This window comes from Helianthus annuus, chromosome 10, assembly GCF_002127325.2.
Source record: "Helianthus annuus cultivar XRQ/B chromosome 10, HanXRQr2.0-SUNRISE, whole genome shotgun sequence".
NCBI lineage: Eukaryota > Viridiplantae > Streptophyta > Magnoliopsida > Asterales > Asteraceae > Helianthus > Helianthus annuus.
Window position 1 is genome coordinate 11,729,259 of NC_035442.2, and position 12,872 is coordinate 11,742,130.

Here is a 12,872-nt window from a genome sequence, read left to right on the forward strand (position 1 = left end):
TCCCAAGCGGATGATAACCAAGTACATCAACGGTTTACCTCCTGCTATGTGTGATTCCATTGAGGCAGCCCAGCTTGGAACTATTGAAGAAGTCTATCGTTTGGCAGCAAGTTTGAACAACAACCACATCCATGATAAGCAGTTTGCTACTCCTGCTACCTCCAAGTCTGCAAATCAAGTCACCCAACAGCCAAGTGGCAGCAAGAACAAGAAAAGGAAATCTCAAGGTCCAAGATGCAATGCTATTGTTCCTGCTGCAAACCCTGCGGCTAAACCTGCTCCTGCTACAGCTGCTGCTAACCCTGCTGTTCCAGAAGCTAAGAAACAGTACACTGGGTCTTACCCCAAGTGTGCAACTTGCAGTTTCCATCATCCATCTACTTCTGCATGTCGCCTGTGTACCAATTGTAACCGCTATGGTCACACGACTCCCTACTGTCGTCAAGATAACCCTGCACAGCCAGCTCAGCAAGCCCCAGCTCAGGCAGCTCAAGAAGCTCTTCCAGCTCCTCCGCAGAACCTAGGTCCAGTCAACGTTGTTCGTGCATGCTTTCAGTGTGGTGATACTACCCACCTTCGTAATCGTTGCCCCCAGCTGAATCAAGATCAACAAGCAGCCACTCGTGGACGAGCATTCAATCTCAATGCTAATCAGGCTCGCAACAACAATGATGTGGTGAATGGTATGTTCCTTGTTAATAATCTTTATGCTTTGATTCTATTTGATACTGGTGCTAATAAAAGCTTTGTATCCGTGGAATTTGAGTCTTTGATAAGCTGTACACGCTCTAAGTTACCTGAGTCGTTCTCAGTTGAGGTCGCCAATGGTAAGTCGATCCTTGTTAATTCTATCATTCGTGATTGTTCCCTGGCTCTTAATATCACGTATTCTCTATTGATATCATACCCATGCGTTTGGGTAGCTTTGATGTTATCATCGGCATGGATTGGTTACGTAAGAACCATGCCGAGATTGTTTGTCATGAGAAACTCGTTCGGCTTCCTCTTCCGTCTGGTGATACTTTGAATATCTATGGAGACCGGCCTTCAAAAGGACTGAGGCTGATGTCATGCACAAAAGCGAGCAGATGCTTACGTAAACAGAACTTTGCCTTCTTGGCCCACGTGGTGGAACGAAAGGGCAAGGGGAAGAACATAAGCGATGTTCCTGTGGTGTGTGATTTCACTGATGTCTTTCCTGAAGATCCTCCTGGTCTTCCTCCTCCTAGATCCGTTGACTTTCATATTGATCTCGTACCTTGCGCGACTCCTGTCGCCAAGGCTCCCTATCGTCTTGCACCTTCTGAGATGCAAGAATTATCCAGCCAACTACAGGAATTGCTCGATAAAGGTTTTATTCGTCCAAGTGCCTCCCCGTGGGGTGCTCCTATTTTATTTGTCAAGAAGAAGGATGGTTCATTTCGTATGTGTATCGACTATCGTGAACTTAATAAGCTTACCGTGATAAATCGTTACCCTCTCCCTCGTATTGATGACCTATTTGACCAACTACAAGGCGCGTCCTGTTTCTCTAAGATCGACCTCTGTTCTGGTTATCATCAGCTTCGTGTACTCGAGGATGATATTCCTAAAACCGCTTTTCGTACTCGTTATGGACACTACGAGTTCGTGGTCATGCCTTTTGGACTGACCAACGCACCCGTTGTGTTCATGGACCTTATGAATCGTGTGTGTAAACCCTATTTGGATCGTTTTGTGTTAGTCTTTATTGATGATATTCTTATTTATTCTAAGTCTAAAGCTGATCATGCTCATCATTTACGCCTTATGCTTGAACTCTTACGCGGTGAACGTCTGTATGCTAAATTTTCTAAGTGTGAGTTTTGGATTAATGAAGTGCAATTTCTTGGTCATGTCGTTAGTAAGCAAGATATTCATGTTGACCCATCCAAAATCGAAGCTATGAAGAATTGGAGTACACCTAAATCCGCATCTGATATTTGTTCTTTTCTAGGATTGGCTGGTTATTACCGCCGATTCATCTCATATTTTTCTAAAATCGCTGTACCTCTTACTACGTTGACACAAAAAGAGAAACCTTTTGCTTGGGGTCCCGAGCAAGAGGAATCTTTTCAGACTCTTAAGAACCTTCTGTGTAACGCTCCTGTACTTACTCTACCTGATGGGAATGATGATTTCGTGGTATATTGTGATGCCTTGAACCGCGGATTGGGATGTGTGCTCATGCAGCGGGACAAGGTTATCGCTTATGCCTCTCGTCAACTCAAAGTACATGAGAAAAACTATACTACTCACGATCTGGAGCTTGGTGCAGTTGTATTTGCATTAAAGATTTGGCGACACTACCTGTATGGTCAAAATGTGTGGTCTTCACCGACTATAAGAGCCTCCAACATATCTTTGACCAAAAGGAACCGAACATGCGACAGAGGCGTTGGGTGGAACTACTTAACGACTACGACTGCGAAATTCGCTATCATCCTGGCAAGGCGAATGTAGTGGCCGATGCTCTTAGTCGTAAAACCCATTTTAAGGCTATTCGTATCTCTAGTGATATGCATGCTTGTATTCGTGAAGCCCAGTATTCGTCAACTAATGAAGGAAGTCTATCTGTTGAAGTTCTTGGCGCTAACGTTTATCAACTCGAAACTAAATCTGATGGTCTTCAGTACTATCTCAGTCGCATCTGGGTGCCCGATCGCGATAACCTCCGTGAACTCATTATGAATGAGGCTCATAAATCTCGTTACTCTATTCATCCAGGTGCCGATAAGATGTACCAGCATCTGCGTACGACTTATTGGTGGCCTGGCATGAAGAAGGACATTGTCGTATATGTTTCTAAATGCCTTACTTGTTTGAAGGTTAAGGCCGAACATCAGCGTCCTTCTGGACTCTTGGAGCAGCCTAAGATCCCAGTATGGAAATGGGATAGCATTGCCATGGACTTTATTACTAAACTACCCCGTACGCCATTTGGTCACGATAGTATCTGGGTGATTGTTGATCGTTTGACCAAATCAGCCCACTTTCTTCCTATTCGTGAAGATTATAAAGTGGAGAAACTTGCTCGAATCTATACCAATGAGATTATATGCCGTCATGGCATACCTCTTGACATAATCTCTAACCGTGATGGTCGTTTTACTTCGCGTCTTTGGCAAACGTTTCAGTCCGCTATGGGTTCGTACCTGAATCTTAGCATAGCCTTTCATTCTCAGACGGATGGACAGACCGAGCGTACTATTTAAACCCTAGAGGATATGCTCCGTTCTTGTGTCATCGACTTTGGTGGTAACTGGGATGTACATTTACCATTGATTGAGTTCTCGTACAACAACAGCTATCATTCCAGTATTCAGATGGCTCATTTCGAAGCTTTGTATGGCCGCAAGTGCCGATCTCCTCTCAGCTGGCATGAGGTTGGTGACAAGCAGTTTACTGGCCCTGAAATCATTCAAGAGACAACGGATAAGATTCTTCAGATCTGTGATAACTTGATCAAGGCTAGGAGCAGGCAAAAGAGCTATGTTGATGTTAGGCGTAAGCCTCTGGAATTTGATGTTGGTGACCGAGTGCTTCTCAAGGCATCTCCCAGGAAGAGAATAGTTCGTTTTGGTAAGAAGGGAAAGCTCGCTCCTCGCTATGTGGGTCCTTTCAAGATACTCGAAAGGATTGGTAAGGTGGCGTACAGACTCGACCTGCCACAGGAACTAAACAACGTACATCCAGTATTCCACGTATCTAATCTACGTAAATGCCTAGCCGACGAGAAACTGCAGGTTCCTCTGGAAGACTTACAAATAAATGAAGTTGTGCAATTTATGGAGAAACCGGTCGAAATCATGGATCAAGCTGTCAAGCGTCTGAGGCGCAACATAATTCCCATTGTTAAGGTTCGATGGGAAGGAAAGCGTGGCGCTGAATTCACTTGGGAATTGAAAAGTGATAAGGCCAAGTATCCGCAGCTCTTCGAGCAGTCTTCTACTAAGATTTCGGGGACGAAATCTCCTAAAGGAGGGGAGACTGTAACGCCCAGCGTCCCTAAACTTTAGACTTTTGCCAGATTTAGTCCCTGTACTATATAATGTGTGACACTTTGATAACTTGGTGAATCTTATGTCTCAATCGATATGCTTAGAATGTCTACATCTATATGCTTGGAATGCCTAAATCTATGTTTGGAATGTCTAAATTTATATATACTTGGAATGTCTAATTCTAGATACCTTGGTGCTTGACTCGTTAGACTTGTGAAACTTGATTCTTGGTTGAACGAGAGACTAGAAGTCTTGTCGTTGGCGGAATCTACGAAACTTTGAAACTTTTGTATTTATGATGTAATCTAGTTACTCTTCTACCAAATAATACGCAACGCTTAATCTAACTCACAAAAGCGTATCAAAGACGGGAACGCAGAAAGGATGGATTGACCAAGTGGCAATCCGATCGGATGACCATCCGATCGGTTAGCCATCCGATCGGATGACCACCCGATCGGATGGCCACTCGATCAACCCGCCATCCGATCCGAGTGCACACCGCCTTAATTCCCTCTCACACTATAAATAGGCCTGTCACATCACCATTCTCACTGATGTGACAGCCTCACTCGAGCAGACGTACGCACACTACTTTTTTTCTTTTCTTGGTGATTCTGGTACGTTTTAGGCCAGATTCTTGTACTTTCTTGATCTACACCTCATGCACTACGTGATTCACCTCTGAAATCACACCTTTCACCATGAAATCTCTCGGATCTAAGCTCTTGAGGATGATGACATCATGGTGGTTTGTACAAGCTGCTATATGATGTCATTTCTGGTATGATCTAGCTCAGATCTAAGGATTTTCAGGTGTTTTGCACCAAATCTAAGTTAGATCTAGGATTTTTCATAATAAAACTTAAGTTTTCTTCTTCTTTCTTCAACCTTTCACTTTAAACGGTAGGATCCGGGTATAAACGAACAGTAGGCTTGATGGGTACTCTAAAGTAGGTTTGGAAACGGTTTGTTGCCGAAGAAGACGACCATGGAACGGATTCTGATATAAACCGTTGTAAACAGACGACTGACCAGGCAGGGGAGATTCCCATCCCGATCAGAACGGCTGTATGTTGACGAGTTTACCATTGTCTCAGTACGTACCGAGCCATCGCCGTTAAATTAGAAACTTAAAAGTTTTACAAAATGACAAACGAAACAAGGACCACTCGATCGAGCGGCAACCAGATCGGATAGCCACCCGATCGGACAGCCACTAGATCAGGTGGCATCTGTCTCATAGTCTTGAACAGCTGAAACTTTGAAATCTTTCAATACTGAGAAACTTTTCGGAAACTTGGAACTTTGGAAACCTCGATCGAGTGATAACCCGATCGGATAGCCATCCGATCGAGCAACCACCCGATCAAGGTAACCAAATCGTCTAATCAGTAAAATTGAAACTTGACACTTAGATCGAGTGACCACCCGATCGGACAGCCATCCGATCGAATAGTCATCCGTTCCTTCTCACAATAGCCACTCAATCGACTGGCAATCCGATCGGATAGCCATCCGTTCGGACAACCATCCGATCCAGTAACTGTTCCGACACTTTGCGCAATCTCATTATTCTACCCGACTCTTATCTGTTGTAATCTAATCAGGCTAATTCTAAAAGAGCTCCCTTTGATCCAATAACAGTCTATCGTGTTAAGCAATCACTATGAGTATACTCGATCCCTTTTTGCTTTAAACTTTGGGAAGTAACATGTATTCTATAAACTACGAAACTTGAGATTTTGCAAGGTAAACTCTATCCTACGTGTATGTGAAACTTGTGCATTCTAGTATTCTATTTGTGCTACGTGACGTTTAATCCAAGGTGTGTAGTTCCGCCTTAACAATAGTAGCGCTATAGGAGATGCACCTCCCATTATTCTCGGGGGGTATTGTTAGGAGGATTCTAGTTTACCTTGAGTCTTGGGTAAACACTAAAGCATCGGGATACTTGGGCTATCACTGCGTGGACTGCGACGCTAGCACGGTTGAAACTATTTTTTTTATTATTGCTTACATTGTGGATATGAGTTGTTTTAATCTATTATGCTATTATTCAAACTTGTATACTCGCCGGTACATTTTGTACTGACCCTATTCTAATACATATTGCAGGCTGATAGGATGCTGATGACATGGAAACAAGCTAGGATGAAGCTTAGAAACTCACCTAATTAATTTAAGTTATAAACAATGTTTAATACTCAATGTGTTGTTTGGTACTTGTGGTTCATTTTTGGTGTTGATGTTTTGTTAGATAAATTTTGCATGAAATCTATTAATCTATATTGAAACAATAGTGTTATGGAATCTCATGAGCAATCTGAACGCTTAGTGCTATATTGAAACATCGTTGACTCAGAAAGAGAAACCTTTTGCTTGGGGTCCTGAGCAAGAGGAATCTTTTCAAACTCTTAAGAATCAGCTTTGTAACGCTCTTGTACTTGCCCCCTGATGGGAATGATGATTTCGTGGTGTATTGCGATGCCTCGAACCGCGGTCTTGGCTTTGTGCTCATGCAGCGGGACAAGGTCATCGCTTATGCCTCCCGACAGCTCAAAATACATGAGAAAAACTATACTACCCATGATCTTGAGCTGGGTGCAGTTGTTTTTGCGTTAAAGATTTGGCAACACTACCTATATGGTACTAAGTGTGTGGTTTTTACTGACTATAAGAGCCTACAACACCTCTTTAACCAGAAGGAACTGAATATGCGTCAACGACGATGGGTAGAGTTGCTTAACGACTATGACTGCAAGATTCACTGCCATCCTGGCAAAGCAAATGTCGTGGCCGATGCTCTCAGTCGTAAGACTCATGTTAGTAGCATCCACTGTTTCCAGATCACTAGCGATCTTCATGCTTACATCCATGAAGCTCAATACTCGTCAGCCAACAAAGGTAGTCTAATCGTTGAAATACGAGGTGCTTCTATTGACCAGCTTGAAACGAAGTCTAATGGACTTCAATACTATCTCTATCGCATCTGGGTGCCAGATCGCGACAATCTTCGTGAGCTCGTTATGAATGAGGCTCACAAATCCCGATACTCTATTCATCCCGGTGCTGATAAGATGTACCATGACCTGCGTATGTCTTATTAGTGGCCTGGTATGAAGAAGGAAATCACCGCGTACGTCTCGAAATGTCTCACTTGCTCAAGGGTCAAAGCCGAACATTAATGTCCTTCAGGTCTTCTTGAACAACCCGAAATCCCTGTATGGAAATGGGATAACATTGCCATGGATTTCACAACTAAACTCCCTCGTACACCTTCCGGTCATGATATTATATGGGTAATCATTGCCCGTTTGACCAAATTAGCCCACTTTCTTCCTATTCGTGAAGATTTCAAAGTGGAGTAACTTGCTCGAATCTACACTGATGAAATCATATGTCGTCGTGGTATACCTATTGACATAATCTCTGACCGCGATGGTCGCTTCACTTCACGTCTTTGGCAAACCTTTCAGTCCGCTATGGGTTCTCACTTGAATATTAGTACAGCCTTTCATCCTCAAACGGATGGACAGACTGAACGTACTATTCAAACCCTAGAGGATATGCTCCGTTCTTGTGTCATCGACTTTGGTGGTAATTGGGATGTACATTTACCATTGATCGAGTTCTCGTACAACAACAACTACCATTCCAGTATTCAGATGGCTCCTTTCGAAGCTTTATACGGTCACAAGTGCCGATCTCCTCTCAGTTGGCATGAGATTGGTGACAAGCAACTTACTGGCCCTGAGATCATTCAAAAGACGACGGATAAGATTCTTCAAATCCGCAATAACTTGATCAAGGCTAGGAGTAGATAAAAGAGCTATGCTGACAAAAGGTGTAAGCCTCTGGAATTCAATATTGGAGACTACGTTCTACTCAAAGTATCTCCCTGGAAAGGAGTGATACGTTTTGGTAAAAAGGGAAAGCTTGCCCCTCGCTATATGGGTCCTTCCAAGATACTCAAAAGGATTGGCAAGGTGGCTTACCGACTCGATTTGCCCCAAGAGCTTAACAACGTACATCCGACATTCCATGCCTCTAATCTCAGGAAGTGTTTAGCAGATGAGGAACTTCAGGTTCCCATCGAAGACTTGCAAATAAATGAGACTCTTCATTTTTTGGAAAAACCAGTCGAAATCACGGACCGAGGTACCAAGAGGCTGAGGCACAAAAAAATTTTGATGTGTGTAAAATGCAACATATAAATTACATCAAATAAGGCATAAAAGTAACCCTTTTTAGTACTAATGTTGGAAAAAGTGTGTTTTTGTCTTCCTTTTGAATTTACAGGGTCAAATGAACTTAAACGAACAAAAGGAACAAATATACATCCAAAACCAACATAAATAAAAAGAAAAGGAAGAAACGTGGCATGCCCAACTCCTCGACAACATCTCCCAAAGCAAAAACAAGAAGAAAGCTGAGCATGGGGCTGTGCCCAGCTCAACACGGGGCGTGTCCAGCTCAACACGGGGCGTGTCCAGCTCAACACGGGGCATGCCCAGCAAACATGGGGTCATGGTCAGCCTTGGCACAAAAGACAAACCTGCAGAAGCTTCTACTGCCTACCACGGGGCCGTGCCCAGCGAACACGGGGGCGTGGTCAGCTTCCTGCAGACGCATTTATTGTAATTGCGAATTGCAATTAATGAAGAGAGAGATTCGGATGGACACGGGGCCGTGCCCAGCGGACACGGGGCCATGCCCGAGCTTCTGTTCAGCCTATAAATAGGAGTGTTTGGAGCTCTTGCAACTCATCCCTTGGCACACCACCTCTCTCACACTTCACCCACCACCCACCACCATCATAACACCATCATCCACCACCATCATCCATTGTCCATCATAGAGTGTGTGAGTCGTCCCGGGATCCAAGATTGATCGTAAGAATTCTTGACAATCAAAGGCCATGTTTGCCTAAGTCTCTTACATCACTTGGTGAAGACAAGTGTTTAGTGTAATACTTTTTATTTTTAATCTTTTGCACTTTTTAATTGGTTTTGTATTAATGACTTTAATTACTAGTTTCTTATGTTGAAGGTGATTCTTCCTTATCGTTTATCCGTGGTGTCTTGGCATTATTTTACTGTCTATATAAAATAAAAGATTTTCACCATTCATATCTCCACGGTCTATATGGAGGTATGTTGGCTACCTGGTCGGGGGTTAAGGGAACGGTTTGGTAAGAGTCTTGCCATTGTTCAGTGTATAGATCCTGCAAAGGACCTGGGTCAAATTTAGTAGGACCTCCTTCAATGCCCAAAAGGTATTGGATGGCGGGGGTCCAAACTCTTTGATCCCCTCATCAGTTAAACTACTATTAAAACTTTAACCCAGCTACTTAGGACTGTATCCCTGCTGACTCAGACTACTTAGCTGAGGGTAACGTCGCCTTCAAAAGAGGGGCCTACCACATTATGCATTAATAACTTAATTAATTATCTTTCAATAATCCGACCCTTTAGGATTGTATCCTTGCTGACTCAAACTACTGGGTTGAGGGTAACGTCGCCTTCAAAAGAGGGGCCTACTACAATAAGTAAGATAATCTCTTAAACAAGTGCAAAAGTGCGAAAATAATCAAAGGTTACACTACACACGAGTCGGATCCAAGTGATTCATCTTGTCTATCTGTTTTTACTTTTATTTTATTTTCAGCATTTTAGTTAGTTTTATTTTCTTAGTTTAAAACTTTTTTCTAACATTTTGATTTGATTAGACGTTGATGATAAACCGGTACTAAAAGCTCTTGTGTCCTTGGACGACCTCGGTATCTTACCAACACTATACTACGTCCACGATGGGTGCACTTGCCCATATGTGTGTTTAGTGTTAGTAAATATCGTGTTTTATAAAGTTAAAACTTGGCTAAAAAGTGTAAAAAGGGCTTAAAATATATACCTAAAACATATACACACTAACACGCATCAAGTTTTTGGCGCCGTTGCCGGGGACACAAGGATTTTAAGAAAGCTTAAAATCGATGGCCTAATCTGTTTTTCAAAACTTTTTCAAAACGCGCGCACATTTTTCTGCATTTTAGTTTAGTTTGCATTTACAGTAGCCTGAACACGGGGCCGTGTTCAGTGAACACGGGGCCGTGCTGCGTATTTTTCATTAAATACCCAGATACAGAGTTTGAACACAGGGTCATGCTCACTGAACACGCCCCCGTGCTCAACGAGGCTAGTAACTTTTATTAAAACGCCCAGATACAGACCCTGAACACAGGGCCATGTCCACCGAACACGGGGCCGTGTCCAGCCTCTGTTTCTGTCACGACCCCCGACCCACCCTGGACGGAATCGGGTGCCGTGAGCAGTCCCGTGGTACCGGTGATAATTTTTGAAAAATATTGCAGCGGAATTTTCATCAGTACCGTGAGTTAGGAAAAATATCAGAGTTTAGAAAACACCGGATTTGATTTAAATAGATGGGATAATTCCCTATTTTAAAATGGTAGCTTTAATAAAGATAAATTTTATTTTATAAAACAATATTTCTTTAATAAGCCATTTCTTGATGCCTTTCAGTGCCGTATCCAGCCTTATGATAATTACCTGAAACATGTTTGAAAAAGGTTTTGTCAGCGGGAATGCTGAGTGAATTCATTCCATTTTTATACAAATATATTGTTATACCTTACAGTATTAAGGTTTTATATTTATTTGCATTTACCTTACTCAATCAGTATTCTGTCACATAATAGCAATTCCAATATAACAGCAATAATATCACTCATTGGTTTACTTTCATCCAATAGTGAATTAATCAAATAACTATACTTTACTGTTATTCAATTTATCTATCATTAGGCAATTCCTATGACTGGGTCATATCACTGTTGATCATTCTTTCAACTAGTGACTCTGACCATATCACTTGTTCATAACACTGTTGATCATTCTTTCAACTAGTGTTCCTGGACATTATCACTGTTGATCATTCTTTCAACTAGGGTCCTTGGTCATATCGCTGTTGATCATTCTTTCAACTAGCGATTCTATTCATGGCACTGTTGATCATTCTTTCAACTAGTGCTTCTGGTCATTATCACTGTTGATCATTCTTTCAACCAGTGATTCTAATTATAACATTGTTGATCATTCTTTCAACTAGTGTCTCTGGACATATCACTGCTGATCATTCTTTCAGCTAGTGACTTTGGACATAATGATGTCTTATTACTTTGTCAAATATATTATCTCTAGCACCAAATCATGCAATCTAGAATAATGACATTTTATGTCAATTATTATAACTTATCAAAATATATTAATTCACTAATTGTAATATCAGGGTATAGTAACCTGACTAAAATTATTATACTTGACTATTTTATTATGGCATGCACCATTTAGATTTATACCTAATAATTTAAGAATAATATTAGTTATAATTGTGGTCATGCTAACTTCCTGGGTAATAGTAACGAGAATCAAATAATGTATAATACCTCCCATACCAGTAGTTAAATATAATAACTTAATCACTGTAAGTATAACTGGTAACCATTTAGGATTTAAGAACGCAATTTGCAATATAATTGTTTTACGAAAAGGTGATAAAACTGTGATAAAAGAGTATGGACTCACAAACGGTGAGAAAAGAGAAATGAACTCACATTGCAGATTTCTACGGGCAAGGTTTAGTCTACGGATAAGCCTTGATATATTGCTGATTCAATTTGGGCAGAGTCTAGTCTACTGATTAGCCTAATTCACACAAACGGGTTTGTAACTAATACAGCAATTACGACAATTCACGAGATTAAACCTTCACAACGATTAATCAGTGCAATACTCGATAATTCAATCGGATTCACAACAAATAACAGAGCATAGTCCGAATTCGAACAGCACTGTAATATTCAAGTCGAAATCACGACGAATAATCAAAGTACAAGCTCAATTGAGCAGCACCTGGACTATCGTTGGATAGTTATAATCGATCGGACTTTGAATCGTAATAGCGATCGAGTTATTACCCTGATTGCGGCAGCGTTTCGAGGTTTGTGTGTTAATTGTAGTAAACAGAGCATAACTCTGTGTATAATTCGACTTTTAACGTCGATTTTGTGCCAGAATTCAAGTCCCAACCTCTACTATTTATACCCGAAATTTGACCCTGTCGCGTAGCGCGAGGGGTACCCCTATAGGCGTCGCGCTACGCGAGGGGTAACCTAGTTTCTATAGGTAGCCACGTCCCTAACTAGGCTTGCTGAGTTGATGAAATTGTGAAATTCAAAACGGCCAACAAGTTATTTAGATAATCGTAACTAGGGTTTTGCCCCCCTGAGTTTTAGGGGCCCTGATCCTGATTCTGATTGTTCTGGAAATTTTAGGGTTAGTGCAGAATTACTTGGGTTTCTCAATTAGGGTTTTCTTAATAGCTAATTACCATCCTAATTATGGTTTTTAGTGACAGTTGTTACATCCTCCCCACCTTAATAAAAATCTCGTCCTCGAGATTTGGGTTATGATATTTCTGTTAGATTTATGTCATAATTTAGTCAATGAAACTAGATTCTTAAGGTAAATGACACAGAGTCAAATTTTGTGAATACTAGTTGTATAAGTAGGGTTCAAAAAGTTCAACTGAAATAGTTCAAGAAATCGATGACAACTGAATGAGATGGAATGATATAGTTTCGAATGGGACTAGTTTCAAGTCAACAGATATATGATCAAATAGATATCTGTTTACATTTAGTGAAATGACTTTTTAGAATAAAATTCATGATCAAAAGAAAACTTACTTTGATTGGCAACTGAGGAAAACTCAGAATCAATAAGGTCAGAATAATAGCACGAAGATCATTGTTATTTATCGAATCAT